The sequence below is a fragment of the Esox lucius genome, chromosome 6 (genome assembly GCF_011004845.1).
Source record: "Esox lucius isolate fEsoLuc1 chromosome 6, fEsoLuc1.pri, whole genome shotgun sequence".
Taxonomy (NCBI): Eukaryota; Metazoa; Chordata; class Actinopteri; order Esociformes; family Esocidae; genus Esox; species Esox lucius.
In genome coordinates, this window is record NC_047574.1 from 27,140,635 (window position 1) to 27,153,021 (window position 12,387).

A 12,387-nucleotide genomic window follows, 5' to 3' on the forward strand; every position below is an offset into this window, starting at 1 on the left:
GATGTTCCTCAGCTGCTCAAACCTATTTAACAACATTTTGCTTTTCACCTTACCTCATTGGAAGTCTTATTAAATGTATGACTCCGAGTGGCGCGGCGAACCGCATAACTCTCTGACAGGATTATGTTCACTTGATTTCTCCAGAGTACCAAAAAAGCAATAATGACGCGTTACACAGTGTGTCTAAGGTCATTTTATAACAATAGGACTCTGCCACAAATCTTATTTTCCTCTTCGAATTACTGGGTTTTAGAATGTGTATGCTAATTAGTTTAGAAAATGTAATACATACAGTGAAGAGCCTGTTCCCATTGCAATGAAACAAATACATTATTTGCACAGAGAAACAAATAGGCTGCGCTACGAGTACAATAACGCACTATTTAATGGTGGGCAGTATGTTAATAGGTTTTCATCATGGGAATTATGTGTGATTTCTGGTGGCTTTGAAGACGTTCAGGACAGTTGTAAGGCTGTTCCGCGTCATTGCGCACGATATGATTCGGCGGACGCTGCGCGACCCTTCTAGTTGACGGAATTCGCTGACAGCAATACCAGTTGTTTTCACGGACAGATGTACGCGCATCAGCAGGTGCCATCTACTCTAAAACCGGACTGAAGTGGGCAACCGATTACAACTTTTATTTTAATGCTAAGGAAAATTCTATGACACGGACTTCTATCGCTAGTGTAATCTGAAATATATGTCATGCGCGCGGACACGTATTGCTACAGGTAAGAAGGTGCCTGCATGTTTTTAACTTTATATACTATTTCAACATTTGTGATTATTAAATCAGCCCCCTCGAAGTTTTCTGTGTAGACTAAATGCTGGATTGTACTCACAGTTTACCTTATCTATTGTTCAGTTCACTGTACTGTATACTACCAGTAATCAAAGGAATATAGTTACTTGAGCATAATCGCTTTAAATTCTAAGTAAGAAAGCTTGGGTTTTTAGATCATTTTCCAATTCTTTTTGACAGTATCTTAATCGCTAGTTATGTATAGTGTTTCTGGAAAAGAATGCATCCAATGTAAAAAGCATTGTCGTGTAAAACTACTATGTAATAATCCGTCATAATGGAATATGGTAATCATTATGCCAGTGATTCTTTGTGGCGGTGCCTACAATAGATTTTGCTTATCATGAGTAATGTTTTCTGTGATACGAAGGAAAGCCTACATTACCCGTAGGCTATGAAGTATATCAGAATTAAGATGTCTGTCAACAGATGACAGGAGCTCTGAAGCCGACTCTGGCGTACATTCATGTTCTTTCACTTTGACAAGATTGACATAATTGTGTAATTGAGACGGATGAGTTCGGTCTTAAATGATCAAGAAAGATAATAAAAAAATGTGACCTGTTCATGGAGGTTTGACTTTTTGTAAGGACTCTGGTAAACCAATAAAACTGCATATTTTTTTTCATAGCAGACAACTGTCGTTTTTCCTGTGCGACTTCAAAGAGTAAAACACAAAGATTCCCTATTCAATATACTGATCTTCAGATGTGACGTTAATAAACCAGATTCCACTTGCTCGACTGTGGAATGATAAAACTGGTTGGAATGCTGCGTCTTATCATAGAGCGTTTGCAAAAATAAAATGAATAGCCAGATGGGTCAACGATCTGAAAAACGAAGCGAGATCACCCCAGTTAAAATAAATTCATTATATTGTAGCATAGGTCCCTCTCGTAACATGTAACATATTTGCCTCAAGTACCCATTTTTGCCATCTACCTAAAACAAAATGTTTGCTGTAGACCCATAGATAGTTAGGTGGGCTTGGTTGTGCATATCATTACATAACTCAATCAGTGCATGTAGCAAAAACCTTTCAGACTTATAGACAAAAGAACATTCACACAGACCACACAGTGTAGCTATTAACAGGACATGTTTTGATGTCTTAAACTGCATGACCCTGAGTGATGAAATTTGGCACACATGCTAAGTTGTTTTAAGGCTTGCTAACCCATCATGTGTATTGTTGCCTTGCCTTGCCTTTTAAACAAGTCTCCATACAATTTGCAAAATCAGTTGCACAGCAGACTTAGACCTCAGGCATGACATGAAATAAGGGTGCACGATGAATGGGATTGTTTACATTACATTAAAATACCTTCTCATCTTCAAAACAAATTTCCTTCTCACACACAGAGTTACATCATAGCAGATGCTTTTTTTTTACAGTCACCTCAATGTGTTGCTCAAGTCCAATGACTCAAGGAAGTCCCTGCTGACAATGTCAACCCCCCCCCCCCCCCCCCCCCCCCACACACACACACACAGACACCTGTGGCTATAACCAGCCAATATGCATCACCCCTTTAAACTCCCACCCACTTGTCGGCCAGCAGCACAGTCAAGACTCAAACCCTACCAATAGTGGACGCCTTGGCAATATGAAAGGCTATCTCAGAATGCGTCTCATACAACAGATTCAAGATTTAAAAGTCTACTAATGTGACAAAAATACAAACTGCGTTGAATTCATCCTTCTTAAAATATGACATTATTTTAAATCGTTTTGTAATTTTTTTGTTGCCTTTTTGTGTATCTGCAGTGCTCATTAAATGCTGTCACAGGTGTGGGTGTATGGATTCTATGCCCTGTGAAAACGGTACTGTGCAGAATAGGTCGTTGGGCAGACAGGCATTGCTAGGAGATGATAAGGCAGGGGTCCAATTGAGCCCCAGTGGGCAATACTGGGCTCTATTTGACTGGGCATATCCTGTCTGATCCAGATTGAGTGCCTTGTTTTGCTGCACTCTGTTTTCTCTGGTTTGGTTTCATCATGGGAATGAGGGCCAGGGAAATGTGGGTTTGGGCTGACCCTACAGTCCCTCCATGTGGCCCTCTGTTCCAGGCTGTCTGTGATGTCAGTGGCACTGTCATCTGTGATGAGATCTGACACCATGAGTCACTTTGCCAACTCCCTGGAGCTGTCACGGTGTCCAGAAGCACAACCAAATTTTCTGTCTAAAAGAATCATTTATTCCCACCAACATGCAAGGTGATCGTCATAATCATCACCATTACCTTCATTCTCATCGTTGCTGTCATTGTCATCATGGGCTACTCCCCCCATTACCTCTCCCAGAAGCACCAACTCTAAACCATCTTCCCGACCACATTCACATCCTGCCGAATATTTCCCTGTTTTTAGAAGGAGAGAGCAAAGTTACAAGAACCCCAACGCTGATGCAGGGTGATGGGAGCCAGATACTCATCTGGAATGATGAGGAAGATGAGTCAATTAGAGCCCAAATCAAAGCGTCTGAACTCGCAGATGAAACAGAGTGTTGCATAGGAGAGAGATCCACTGCGATAAGCCAACTGCTCAGAAAAAGACCTCAGGGCCCACTGTGCCTAAGAGAGAGAGGGAGAGGAGCTGTGCTTGTGGAACATATTTAAAAAAGTATTTTATCAACTCAGCTCTCAGTACAACAGCAGTGTAGGAGGTGGTTGGTGTTATAATATGAGTTTCCCACAAGAGAAAGAAGAGGTGTCCCCATCATGGGCCAAGGGTGACACTGATTTTGAAGTTTCAAACAGGACCCAAAGGAAATTCTGCCGCAGTTAATGTATTCTCAATATACTCTATATACTCCATGCTTAATACAGAGTTTTAGCAAAAACCGCAAATGAATAATGTGGCAAACCCAGTACACTTGTATTGCAACATTAAAACTAGCAGAACATGTACTGAGGTTGAAATATTAAATTACCCACAATCTCTTAAAAACAGAGTTACGTGGCAGTATACGAAGTGATTAAAAGCAGACTCTTTTTTTCTTTTTGGTTATCCTCATAAAGGATACAAAGATACAGTATTTACAATACTTTAAACATAATTCCTCTTAGTGTGGCTTTGCGGTTGATTGTGTAAAATTCTAATTATGTTCTAATCAAATATTCCACCTTACCTTTACTGCTTCTCCATCTCCTCCTGTTTCTAATAAGCATTGCAAAACAAAAAAGCTGTATTCTCTATAGGCCTTCATCATGCAATATTGAGGCTATATTTAGTCAGAGGAATGCAGACCATGGGGGACAGAAGAAAGACGCTGTCTTTGGCACACAGTCAACAAATATTTGTTTAACCTGTCATGATTTATCTGTAGTATTTGTTTACTCAAGCCAGAAATTGATATATTTGGCAGTTTTTGCTGAATTAGTTTAGGGTTTTTCGGGTTAAGAGGAACTTATTGTTAAATACTACCTCCGATTTATATCATTTAGTTAGCATATCATCAAGTTAGCAATACGAAGTCTTTGGTTGTAATCAAAGTTCTATCTAGCTGTAATGCAGTTGATTTGTTTGACGGTGCATTAACTTGTATTGAGGATGGTACAAGTCCACCATAAAATGTGTGGCAATACAGCATTGGTAACCTAACAAGCTGAAAAATCTTTGCAAAGAAATAATTGGTATATCTCACTTTTTTTGTGGTAGTGATACAGTACGTCTAAGCCCGGGCTGAGGTCATTTTTAAACAGAATGAGAACTTTTCTTAAAGAAGTGTGTTTTGTCAGGAGGCTGATAAATCCAAGTTGGTGATCATGTGACCGGAGTCAAGTTTTAAGATGATTAATCCAGTGACTATCTCCTGAAGTTTCTCATGCCTTTCTATCTAGCATTTAAAAGCCAAGTTTGACACATTATTCAACTGGACCTTCCGTGCATATGGACATAATCAGAATGTTTCAAGTTTCATGTTAATTTATCAAATGTACCGAATAACACAGCGTCATCAGGCACAATGAAATTCTTGTGACTTGGCACACGACATTCATATAGTAAGAATTTAGAACAAGGAAAGGAACCAGGCAAGCCTAGTTCAGGCTGTCTTACTATAACATAGCTCCAGAAGATTGTAGCCAGCAAAGTTTTTGTCTATCCTGACCCAAAAAGCATGCACGGATGCGTCATCGAAAACCCACCAGAAATAGTCACAATATAACTGTGAACAGTTTTATTTTAGGCTTACAATAACGCAGCTACTAAATGTTGTAGCCAGCCACGTTTTTGCCTATCCAGAACAATTCCTAATGTATAATTTGCTTTGACGAGATTTGAACACAATACTTTTTGGTTGCAGGTACAGCATCTCTAACCACTACGCTATTTAACAAGAGTCAGTCGCTCACTCACTCAGTAAGAGCGACTCGTATGGAGGTAAATTTGTGTCTTTTTGTCGAGAGCAAAACTTTTTTCTTTTCAATCAAAAATAATTGTTCTAAAAGCAAAGGCTTCAAAGTCAAACATTGTTTTTGTAATCAAATATTTTGTAATAGAGAGCAAAACATTTTTGAGAACAAAAAATGTATTTAAAAATAAAACTCGCTATCAACCACACTCTATTTTGGATAGACAGCCCCCTTTGCTTGCAGTACTTATTTTTTTGCTTTTGAAACGTATTTTTGATGAAACACTAATTCTTCGTTTGCACTTTAACCCCACAGATGGGGGCGGGCTTTCCTGGGAGGTGTGGATGATGCTTCTCCATTGGTTATCCATTTTTTGTGTCAGTTTGGCTACAACCAATACTGTTCAGCCTTTCTTTCCAACATAGCGGAGGACAGTGTCTGATGAATCTCTCATACTTACTGCAAGTAGCCTACGTACTTTGTGGGTGATGAAATACGTACTGTTTAGTATAGTAAACTAGTTGCCAGTACTTGCACGGATTAGAACATATTACCTCATCATGAGATTACGTCAAAAAATAATTTTGTCGCGCATTAATTAACATTATGTCAATATTTAGCTAGAAACAATTAAGCATTGTGTTAAACTGACTAACATTTCTTATGAAGTTTACTTCCACAACAAATAGTATCTATGAACTGTATGGCTTTTACCACTGGCAGTTTAATTGCTTTCAAGCAGGTATTACTAGTATCTTACTACTTGGAATTGTCATAACTCATAATTGAGTCCATGCAATCTGAGATTCAACCGGTGTGATGATGACATCTCAGGTAAGCAGCATTGGGCTTTCTTCCGTCCAGCTTCTACATAGCTAGTATGTTTAAGAGACCACTGCACCTTTTTCTTTCCTTTCTAAAAAAGGATTTCAGTGAGCAACAGAAGGGTAAAATTAAGAGACCACTGCAAATTGAACGCTTTTGTTCCTCACTCAAAACTTTCCTTTTGAACTTGAAAAAGGTGCAGTGGTCTCTTAATTTTTACCAGAGCTGTATATTAATTTAATCTTATTATTTTCTATAGAATGTACATAATATAGTAGAACAAAATGAACCGACACTGAATCGTTGGAGCTTCTCTACAAGCTATGTAGAAATTGGATGAAAGAAACCTCAGTGCTGCTTATCTGAGATGCTGATAGGTACAAGTTCATAGGTAGGTGTCCAAAGACTCCCTTTGCATTGGAAAGAAAGGCTGAAAGGCTGTAGCCAAACTTATACAAAAAAAAAACAGCTGACCAATGGAGAAGCATCATCCACACTTCCCACTAAAGCCTGCCCACAGCTGTAGGGGCAAAAGTGCAAACGAAGAACTAGTTTTTCAATAAAAATAAGTTTCAAAAGCAAAAAAAGCACCTGAAGCAAAGAAGGCAGTCTAGACAAAATGGAGGGTGGTTTATAGTTTTGGGGAGTTTGTTTTAAAATAAATGTTTGGTTCTCAAAATATTTTTTGAGAACTAAATACATAAATATTTGCGCTCTATAACAAAATATTTGATTGCAATTTTTATTTTTTTTACTTTGATGCATAATTTTGGGTTTCAGAAAAAAAACGGACGGCTCCGCTTACACTGTCCGGCAAAAATATATAAAGCAAAATGTATAGCAGAGATAATATACATTACACAGTAAAACTAGCAGCCATTTAAAAAGTGTACAGTAAACTAGCAGCAAATGGGTAGTAGTGTTGAATATTATACACTCACCTAAAGGATTATTAGGAACACCATACTAGTACTGTGTTTCGCCTTCAGAACTGCCTTAATTCTACGTGGCATTGATTCAACAAGGTGCTGAAAGCATTCTTTAGAAATGTTGGCCCATATTGATAGGATAGCATCTTGCAGTTGATGGAGATTTGTGGGATGCACATCCAGGACACGAAGCTCCCATTCCACCACATCCCAAAGATGCTCTATTGGGTTGAGATCTGGTGACTGTGGGGGCCATTTCAGTACATTGTCATGTTCAAGAAACCAATTTGAAATGATTCGAGCTTTGTGACATGGTGCATTATCCTGCTGGAAGTAGTCATCAGAGGATGGGTACCTGGTGGTCATAAAGGGATGGAAATGGTCAGAAACAATGCTCAGGTAGGCCGTGGCATTTAAACGATGCCCAATTGGCACTAAGGGGCCTAAAGTGTGCCAAGAAAACATCCCCCACACCATTACACCACCACCAGCAGCCTGCACAGTGGTAACAAGGCATGATGGATCCATGTTCTCATTCTGTTTATGCCAAATTCTGACTGTACCATCTGAATGTCTCAACAGAAATCTAGACTCATCAGACCAGGTAACATTCTTCCAATCTTCAACTGTCCAATTTTGGTGAACTCGTGCAAATTGTAGCCTCTTTTTCCTATTTGTAGTGGAGATGAGTGGTACCCCGTGGGGTCTTCTGCTGTTGTAGCCCATCTGCCGCAAGGTTGTGCGTTTTGTGGCTTCATTTTAGTCAAAGTTGCTCTTCTATCAGCTTGAATCAGTCGGCCCATTCTCCTCTGACCTCTAGCATCAACAAGGCATTTTCGCCCACAGGACTGCCGCATACTGGATGTTTTTCCCTTTTCACACCATTCTTTGTAAACCCTAGAAATGGTTGTGCGTGAAAATCCCAGTAACTGAGCAGATTGTGAAATACTGGCACCAACAACAATGCCACGCTCAAAATTGCTTAAATCACCTTTCTTTCCCATTCTGACATTCAGTTTGGAGTTCAGGATATTGTCTTGACCAGGACCACACCCCTAAATGCATTGAAGCAACTGCCATGTGATTGGTTGATTAGATAATTGCATTAATGAGAAATTGAACAGTTGTTCCTACTAATCCTTTAGGTGAGTGTAGATGGCAAGTATGGCAATATTATACATAATATACATAACAAAGTAAACTAGCAGCAATTTAGGAGGAGTAGGTTTGGGAAAATGTACAATTTGGGTAGAAGTATTGAATATTATAGATACATATTAGTGTAATATGCTTATGAATGGCACATGAGAGGGAATATTTTAGTGCACAATGAAAGTACCTGAAAAGACATCAGAAAATCTGGAATGTTTATGTGTGAACAGTTAGATCATGAATCAGTGTTGTTAGTTGAGGAGCCTTATGGCCTGAGGGAAAAAAGTCAGGAGGTGCGTGCCCCAATGCTCTGGTAGCGTCTACCAGATGGCAGCAGTGTGAACAGACCATAGCCTGGGTGGCTTTGGTCTTAGATGATGTTCTGTGCTTTCGTCTGGCATTGTGTATTGTAGATGCCTTGCACGGAGGGAAATGGCGCGCTCTGCAGACTTTACCACCCTCTGGTGAGACTTGCGGTCTGCAGCGGAGCAGCTGCCGTACCAGGCAGTAATGCAGCCTGAGAGGATGCTTTCAATGATGCACCTGTAGAAGTTGGTGAGAGTTTTTACAAACATGCCAAACTCTCATCAAGAAGTAAAGTCATTTTTGGGCAGTTTTAACTGCCAAGTTTGTTTGCCTGGTCAAGTGAGAGAATCTTTGATGAACACACCAAGAAACTTTAATTCAGAGACTCTCTCCACTTCAACTCCATTGATGTGTATGGGGGCATGACCCCCCCCCCCCCCCGCCACTTCCTGAAGTCCACGATCATCTCCTTAGTCTTGCAGACGTTGAGAGAGAGGTTGTTTTCCAGGCACCATAAAGCCGGATTCCTTACCTCCTCTCTGTAAGCGGTCTTACCATCGTTGGAGATCAGACCCAGGATGGTGGTGTTGTCTGTGAATTTATGGATGGTGTTTTTTGCTGTACGTGACCACGCAGTCATGCGTGAACAGGGAGTATAGGAAGTGATTGAGTATGCAGCCTTGTGTGGCTCCGGTGCTCAGAGTCAGTGTACAGGAGGTGAGGTTGCCCATTTTCACCACCTGGGGTCTGCCCATCAGAGAGTCCAGGATCCAAGTGCAGAGGGAGGGGTTATGTCCCAGGGTCCAGAGCTTAGGACCAACCTTGGCGGGCACAATAGTGTTGAATGCGGAGCTGTAGTTAACGAGCAGCATCCTCACTTACTGTTGCCTTTTTCCAGGTTGGAGAGGGTTGTGTGTGTCGTGAAGGCGATGGAATCATCTGTAGATCTATTGGGGCGGTATGCAAATTGAAAAGGGTCCAAGGTGTCAGGAAGGGTGGAGCAGATGTGCGTTCTGACCAGCCACTTGAAGGACTTCATGATGGTGGAGGTCAGTGCTACAGGGCAGTAGTCGGTCAGGCAGGTGACGGAAGGTTTCTTCGGTACAGGGATGATGGTGGTCTGTTTGAAGCAGGAAGGGACTGCATACAGAGACCAGGAGAGGTTGAATATGGAGGTGAAAACCTCCGCTAGCTGTTTGGTGCACCCCTTGAGGACGTGGCCTGGAATGCCATCTGGCCCTGGTGACTTCTGAAGTTTCATTTTTTAAGAGCTCTCCTCTGCCGTGGTTGATTTGTGTTCTCTAAACGCAAATCATTGTTTGTTGTTTTTGTTACTTCTGTTGTCATGGGCACCAAAACATTTCCACACCCATTTGTGAATATGTACTGTGGCACACCGCTGTTGGACATGCTCACATCTTGATGACGGATCCCGCCATGTTGGGCCATTCCGTTTCCCCGGCTGATTGGTGTGCATTTTAAGCTGGACAATATAGAGGACATAGGAAAGATAATCCACCCAACGATATCAGTAAACATGCCAGAATGTTTCTGGAGCATGTGAACCAGCTGCTTTTGGGGGTGTAAATTAGTGGCCCATATTTTTCCCTCAGCCCGCTGTGATGGTCTATTCCCAACAATTCGCCTCCCTTCCTCTGACCAAACTCAATAACCATGATGACATTGCGCTCTACCTACATGCTTTTGAGTTGGTAGCAGAGATGGATGCGATGGGGGCGAGGAGAACGGGCACAGATTGTGGGGCTGTTCCTCATTGGAGAGATGTACCAACTCTGTCTCTATGGTAGGTCCACGAATACCCCCAGCTGAAGGAAGAGATCCTGGCCCGGTTGGACCTGTCTTTGTTCATGAATGGCACTACACCCTGGGGTTACTCGCCCGCTTCCAAGTAGAACACTGGCGCCAACCTATTGGAATGGTGGTCCCAACCAGCTCATGGACTCATTCAGTGCCTTTCGCAGGAGGAAAGAGGATGGCTGTGGGGCAAGGGGTTCCGACAACCCTTTGCGAGCTGATTGACCTTATAGAACAGGTTCTATGTAGAGAAGCTCCAGTCAGCATGTGGTCCCTGGAAGACTGGACCGCCAGTCTGCTGAGCCCAAACCTCAGGAGAAGCCCAGGACCAAGACATACTGTGCTAACAGTCACGCAGCCCCTGGTGCAATCTTTTGGTGATTCCGGTTCTGCAGTGACTCCCAGAGGCTCAACACTGTTTGCAAGTTTGACAGCTATCCAATGTTCAAGTGTTTTTAGCGTTTCATAACTGGCTTAGACTCATTTTCATAATGTAGATATGGCAAGTAAATGCCATTTCAGTAAAAATATATCCCCTTTAAGATCCCATGAATATACTTTTAATTTCACATCCTTTCACTAAACAGCCATGGTGTTTTCAGTCTTTCTATTTCTACAGTGTGCAACTTCACTTGACTCATCTCCTTTTGGCCGGGTTGTGTGAAATTTCTGTTATTAAGTGGTCAGTGTCTGAACTCAAGTTGGCTTTGGAGACCAAGGAACAGGTCAGGGAAGAAAATGGAACATCAAGAATCTGATATCAACTTTGGAGGGGGCACGAACAATATCACCTGGCCAGCTAAGGAACCCTACATACATTGCAATGCAAGCTTCTCTCATTGACTCAAATTCAAACGGCTGCAAACACTGGTTGGAGTTACTGCAACTTGCTAGCAAATGTCAGCTAACTGCTAGCTAGCATGAAGTGTGACCTGTAATTCAATGCAGCGAAAATGAAGGCTGGTGACGGTTTCAAATGTGTTTTATTGTATTGAGTGGTAGAAGTAAAGAAATGTCTAAAATATTATTTGTCTGAACTACTTACTGAAAGTCAGCCACCAACGACAGAATGTCAGATTCCCACATATGCACTATACCTGGCTGATGTGCCAGGCTGGGGGTCAGTGACCATTGTGAGGTAAATGGCAGGGTGGTCGCAATCTTTTGAAACTCAAAAACGTCCCTATAATAAGTGCTTTCATTGCGTCTAATTACTATTATTGATATTACATAATTGTTTACTGTAATATAATTGAGGGGACAAATCATAATTTTCTCCAGGATGGGGGGGTCCTGTCCCCACTGTGTCCCCTGGGATTTCCTCCTATGGATGTAATTGCAATGGCTCCCCCTTTGAACGTTTCCACATTTCCTTGTTACGACACGAAATCAAAATGGATTTAATTTAGAGTTTTTGCCATTGATCAACACAAAAAACTCTATAATGTCAAAGTTAAAATGTAATCTACATATTGTTCTAAATAAAAACTGAAAAAAGAAACAGAAAATCCTCTGTTCAATATTAAATATTTGTTATACACTTTTGGCAGCAATTACAACCATCTGGAAGTACCAACCAGCTTTGCACAACTGGACGCAGCAATTTTTGCACATTTTAAAATTACTGGACGGGGACCTTTGGTGAACAGCAATTATCCCCTTATTTTGAAACAGATTGAGGTCTGGGCTTGGATTGGGCTATTCCGGTACATTGACAGACCTTTTACCCTTTACTTAGTACCAAGTCAGGAGGCTTTCTTCCAGGATTTCTCTGTGCTTTGCTACATCCATTTTACCCTCTCTCTTCACAAAGTTTCCAGGCCCTGATGCAGCAATACATCTCCATTACATGATGCAACCACCGTTATAGGCATGGGCCAAACATCGCGTTTACTGTTGTGGCCAAAATGTCTAATCTGGTCACGTCAGATAATCATAGAATTATCTTCCAGTTGATACCGGTGTCTTCCACAAGTCTTCTGTCATACTCTAACAAAGACTTATTTTCTTCAATGGCTTTCTATTTGGCACACTCTCATGAATTCTACTTTTGTGAAGCCACACGGTTATTGTTGCAGTATGTATAGCATACTGTACCAGCTCAGCCATGGAAGACTGTTACTCCTTTAGAGTTGCCATAGGCCTCTTGGTGGCCTCCCTGTCTAGTGCCCTCCTAGCCCAGACACTCAGTTTACTCA

The 12,387-nt window shown here is 41.4% G+C and overlaps 1 protein-coding gene across 1 annotated transcript in view; it reads left to right on the forward strand.

Annotated features, from left to right (window-relative positions):
- Positions 1-286: 286 nt before the first annotated feature.
- Positions 287-12,387, forward strand: part of LOC105010060 (gamma-aminobutyric acid receptor subunit pi) — a 68,988-nt gene continuing 56,887 nt past the window's right edge. Inside the window, exon 1 of the mRNA XM_013134278.4 lies at positions 287-735. The gene's annotated coding sequence lies outside the window, so the exon portion shown is untranslated. The remainder of the gene's footprint in view (positions 736-12,387) is intronic.